We start from the raw sequence: 6,204 nt of genomic DNA, 5'->3' as shown, positions 1-6,204 counted from the left end.
CTGAAAGGAGGCATTAAGTATTAAACATGGCATGTTAAACAATGCAAGAAATTGAATTATCCATGTTGAAACATAATGCACTGAGCAAGATAAACACATACAGCAAAGCATAATACATAATAGTAGTTCACAGTCCGTTTCTCCCTACTGAAATGTCTTCCTGAATATTCCATTATAATCTGGCCCTATCCCTTTATAAGCCCGGAAATGGATGGCCCAGGCTAACCTGATTTTATCACATCTCAGAAGCCAAGCAGGGTCCGTTCTGGCTAGTATTTGGATGGGATGCCATCAAGGAATACCGGGGTCACTATGCCAAGAAAGGCAATGGCAAACCACCTCTGCTAGTCTCTTCCCTTGAAAACCCTACTGGGTTGCCATATGTTGGCTGCAACCAATGGTGCTTTACACACACACACCCCACACACCTATTCCTTTATTTTAAAAAAATGACCTTCCAAACAGTTCCATTTTTCATAGTCTGTGGAAAGCCAAAAGTGTGGAACCCTTCCTGACTCCCTCACACAATCATCTCATAGAGTGGGGCCTCTACAGAGAATGTATGCGTGTGGGCAGTTGTTGATCTGGTCCATTTGCAGGGTGACAAATCTCCCAAGCTGTAAATATTTTCTTTTTATAAATACCTTTTAACATTGAATGCTGGTAGCAGTTCCCTGTAGCACATAAACTTACACCATCTTGGACACACTATTTTAACAGTTCCCTGTAGCACACAGACCTACACCATCTTGGAAACACATTTTAGAAAGGGGGTGCCAGGAGAGGAGAAGGTTGGCAGTTGACAAGCAGCTATTCCCCCAGGAATGCGCCAGGACCTAAACCATCCCTGTGGCACCCAGGAAGTGGGAGACACAGAGGCAAGGCCTCAAAATTGGAAAGAAATGGGGGGGGTGTGTGTCCTCAGAAGACTATCCCAATTGGTCCATGGGATCAGACAAAAGTTCAACCATTTCTTTCAAGGTATGGCCCATCAGACATCTGTCTTTCGATGGTCTCTAAGGACACGAAAGCAACCATCTTGTCTGTCCTCAGCAGAAGGACTCTGTTCAAACAGAGGAAGGGGGCAGTCATGCACACAGCACACAACACTCTGTTTCATGTTGTATCTCTGTGGGTGTTTCCCCACTTACCTTTGCTGCCTCCCTTTTGCTAGCGCCGCTTTACTCTCAGCAAGATTGGCATCTCTGGTACGTTTACCGGTCGTCCCCACTCACTCCTGCGCCGCCTGCACGGGAACATCAAAAGGTGCCATTTCAAGGAGTGGCAGGGATGCCACGCGCTGAGGGGGAACGAGAGCGGCAGCGTCGAGGCGGCTGCGTTGTTGCCGTCCCTGTAGTGGGGAGTGCCGGGGGACCTCGCGCTACTTGAGGAGAGTAGCGCGGGGCTTAAGATAAGTGGGGAAAGGGCCTGTGTCTGATTCTTGTGAAATCTGAAAAGTAGCTATAACAGTCAGAGTGCCAAATGAAATGGAATGTTTACCTGTCCAGATGTTTGTGAATCAGCTGCCACAAGAGATGAGGGCGAAAAGAAGGGAGGAAAGCTCTGCCACTGAGACAGCTCCAGCTGAGCAGGAGGTCAGCCGTAATGGCTTTTTAGAGAGGTGGTGGTGTCACACATACAGTGGCTACTTCCAGCACTTATCTCACAGTCTGAGTGCACTGAACCACAAAGCTACATGCCTGGTCAATACACTACCTACCGCTGGGTTGGGGCTGCTGGAACTTTTGGGGGGGCAGGGCCAGAGGAGCTCTAGTTGACCACTTTGCTGCTTCAGGTCCATACTGGCCTCTGGTCCAGCCTACTTGACTATACCCCCTAGCACAATAAAAACACTTCAGGCTTTCTTGCCCACTGTCCAGATGAAGGTTCCTAAACCACACATTCATTTCCCCCAAATTGGCAAGTGTGTCAGTGTTCCAAGCCAGCCAGGTTGTACAAGTGGGAACTGGTTCCTCCTGGCATTGATCTTAAATTTCCCCAAATTGGCCATGTTTCTAGGTGAGCAATTCAAACCAAGTTGGACAGTCCCCACATCTAAGAATACACACATGGTCACACAGGGGCGGGGGACATATTTGGATCAGGACTGTGATGCAAATGGAAGCAGTGCTATTGCCTCACCTGGTAGCATTTTCCTGACTTAAACCAACCTTAGGGCTACTGTTGGCCCTCCTAGGAAAATTTGTATCTTCCCTGATCTAAATCCTGCAGAATCAAGAAACAACCCAATCAAGAGCCAACTGGGGAGTTACATTACCTTGGAGCAAATACTGGAAACAAGATAGTATAGGTACAGTGCTTAAATAATCAAAGAGAGGGGTTCTCAGGTAATTGCCCCTTTTGTGGTGGCTTGTCCACTTCATCAGTTCTGGAAAGTGCACCTAGAGACACACTTTATACTCGCTCTTGTATGTCATCTGTTTTATATAAGGGGTGTTGTGTTCCCTTTGGATACGGTTTGCATTTTGAATGTTGTTATATGCATGTTTACACTGTTATTTAGCACTTTTCAGCACTTTAAATCAGCACTTTTCTCTTCTGCATACATTGTTGCTCGTAGTTGTGGTGTAGTAGGTTTGTTGGATTTTTCCGATTACTAATGAGCCAAGTTCCCCCCAAGGTGCTGGAAAAATTGCTGGGGCATGGCCACAAGCAGCCAATGTGGAAATCTCCCTGAAAGTTAAATGGATAGTCCACCCCTGAAGATAATATACCTGCATCTGTGAATTGGCCCTTTTTTGCAGTTTAGGAGGGGGTATCTGTACTCCTCAGACTCCTGCTATCTCATGGAAGGTCAGGTTCTTCAATATGGGTGAATCAGCTTATGTTTGGGCCCACAGGAGCTTCTGTATTTTCTTGCATCATCTTCCAAACTTCCAATTGCAGTTGAAGGTTTGTAGAGCCAGAAAGCAAAGGATGAGCACAAAAGACTCTTGATGCGTGCAGAATTGAATTTTCAAGAAGGTGATTTCTGGCTGCTTCTCACAGCTCTTGTGGAGCAGACTGCATTTCACACAATATTCCATCTGGCTGGACTTTAAGGAATGTATTTTGCAGTCCAAGCACCAGAGCTCTGCAGTGGGTGTTGAGGAGTTATTATATATCAATAAGAGTTTGAAGGGGCTTTTAGGGGATTTCCCCCCTCCCTAAATCTCATCCGACAGCCCCTTCTGTGTTCTGGGATCGAGTTACGCAATGCTGTGTGTGTAATGGATATTAGCCACAAGCTACTTGCAGAAGTGGAGACTTCCCCGCTGTACCCAGTCATACCTGTTTTCCTCTGAATAGCCACAAATGAAAGGGGGGGGGGGTTGCTTCCCTTTTCCTTTTCTTGTTGTCATTAAGCATGGAGGGAGTCCCTTTGTTCTCCTTAAGTTTTGTTACAGGAGAAGGGGCTACTTTGCCCAAGCGTGACTCAAAGGTGACTTGATCTTTCTGGGAAAGAAGGGCTCCTCTGTTCCTCCACCAGCCACAGATTTGTGGAAAACAGCAGCAATCGCCAACTGGGCTTAAACTGCCAAAGCAGCCAAAGAGGAGGAGCGCCAAAGGGATTGGGGGGAGGGGGCATGACTTTGGAGGAAACTTCAAGGGAAAAGAAGTTGTGGAATAGACTCGTGGAAAACTTTCCAAGCTGCACACTAGAGCAGGTTCAAAAAAAGATGCTCAACTTGGTCTCCCATATTGGGGTTGATTCACACACACAAATCATTTGATCTTTTCTTTTATGAGGAAACATTTTGCAAACTTGGAGAGAATAGGCACATCCTTCCCCCTCTTCCAAATTGCCCCTGAAGATGTCTTTACTGTAATACCTGAGAAGGTGTACTTTTAGTGTTAATGGAGGGAGGGGGAGAGGAGGGAGGGGTGGCATGCAGGGGAGGGGAGGGAGTGAGGGGGTGGCATGCAAGGGAGGGGAAGGGAGGGGGCCCGGCATCTGGACATGGCCCACCCACCCTAGTGGAGGGAGGGGGAGGGAGGGGTGGCATGCAAGGGAGGGGAGAAAGTGAGGGGGTGGCACGCAAGGGAGGGGAGGGGCCCCGGCATCTGGACATGGCCCACTCACCCTAGCGGAGGGAGGGAGGGGGAGGAGTGGCATGCAAGGGAGGTGATGGGAGGGGACCCAGCATCTGGACATGGCCCACCCACCCTAGCGGAGGGAGGGGGAGGGAGGGAGGGGTGGCATGCAAGGGAGGGGAGAAATTGAGGGGGTGGCATGCAAGGGAGGGAAGGGGCCCTGGCATCTGGACATGGCCCACCCACCCTAGTGGAGGGAGGGAGAGAGGGGGGAGGAGTGGCATGCAAGGGAGGGGAGGGGCCCCAGCATCTGGACATGGCCCACCTACCCTAGGGGAGGGTGGAGGAGGGAGGGGTGGCATGCAAGGGAGGGGAGGGAGTGAGGGTGTGGCATGCAAGGGAGGGGAGGGTTTGTCTATTTTTCTCTTTGTCTATTTTTCTGCATCATGGTCTAGGGCCCATATATCTGAAGGACCGTCTCTTCCCATATGTCCCTGTGTTCCAATTTCAGTCTTCTGGCTACCTCTTTTGTTTGTTCCCACTCATGCTCACTTGACATCCAATAGAACTTGCTCCTTCTCATTGAATCCCACCTTGAGAAACAGGCCTTCTGGAGGAGGTGAGGAGACTGCTGCCCCTTAGAAACCACCAGGAGACCTGTAGAAGCCACCAGGAGTCACTCTGAGACCTTTTTATTTGCTCAATCTTTGAACAGCATTTAAGCTACAGGAATTTTCTTGGAAAGAGGAGGTTTACTGTACTGCATAGAATAGTCCTAGGCTAGCCAGATCTCAGTAGATCTGCCATCTTGGAAGTTAAACAGGGTAGGCCCTGGAAAGTATTTGAATGGGCAATCTCAAAGGTTTGTGACGCTGAGGCAGGCAATGGCAAATCACCTCCAAACATCCCTTGCCTCACTGTAAGTCAAGAACTCTTTCTTAATTTTATTTTGAAAGGTCATTTCCTCAATCTAACACTCCTGGGATAGATATAAAGTGTTTACACTTAAAGACAAAAACAAAAAGGAACCTTACTGGTCTCCTGGAAATGCCAGCAGAACAGCTCCTGCATAGGTGGGGAGGAGTTGAAAAGCGAAATGAAGCAGAACATATACTGCTCTGCTTTGCTTTCCATGTGCAGGCAGGGAAAAAGTCATGCTTTACTTGCTCTTGGAAACCTCAGACCTTCTCTGATCTGTGGCTTAATGAGTTCTGAAGAGCAGGAAACAAGTGTGTAATTGAGAATCTGACCTGAAGGTAATGTACATTTGACTTGAAGAGACCAAATGTGTACAAAAGGCCAGAGTTACTAGGTGCATCTTATAACCATGGCCAGACCGCTGAGTCTGGTTCCACAGAAGAAGAAGAGTTTGGATCTATAAGCCCTCTTTCTCTCTTGTAAAGAGACTCATAAGGTCATACAAACTCCTTTTCCTTCCTCTCACCACAACAGACTTCTTGTGAGGTAGGTGGGCTGAGAGAGTTCCAGGGAACTGTGACTAGCCCAACTATCACCCAGCAGGCTTCATGTGTAGGAGTGGGGGAACAAATCCTGTTCACCAGATAGGAGTCTACAGTTCATGAGGAAGAGAGGGGAATCAAACCCAGTTCTTCATATTAGAGTCCACCTACTCTTAACCACTACACCATGCTGGCTCAAGTTCACAGCATCTTCTTGTCTCAATTGAAACCTACTTATTTCCTCTTCCTTCTTTATGTGGTCCTTTGCCTGCCAGGTGTGGCTTCCCAGGACTAGCAACACAGGGCAATCATCTGAGTCATGCTGGCTTGGGACTAATGCTGGCACCTGGAGCTCTTAACCCTTTAGTACAAAGACTGAATGGATAAAAGGAGGGAGGAACCTGTTTCTTCTTTTAGCTCAGGAACTTACTTGCCAACATACTGAAAGCCAGGATAAGGGTCACTAGACCACGCTTCATCATCCTCAGGGGTTCTTCCAAATTACACTACAGAAGCTCATAAACATATCTGGTCATAGATAAGAAACTCACAGGGAACTGTTCATAAACTGAAGAGCAGTCAAATTGAATTCCTAAGAAAAACCAGAAGTACAAATAAGTCATAATAGAATATAGACAACAGTTCTGGAGCTACCTGTGGGTCATTTCCCAGCATACACAGCCCCACAGCTCCTGAATTCAGAATACCA

The sequence above is a fragment of the Sphaerodactylus townsendi genome, linkage group LG01 (assembly GCF_021028975.2).
Source record: "Sphaerodactylus townsendi isolate TG3544 linkage group LG01, MPM_Stown_v2.3, whole genome shotgun sequence".
NCBI classification, from domain to species: Eukaryota; Metazoa; Chordata; class Lepidosauria; order Squamata; family Sphaerodactylidae; genus Sphaerodactylus; species Sphaerodactylus townsendi.
Note: the sequence above shows the minus strand (reverse complement) of the source record.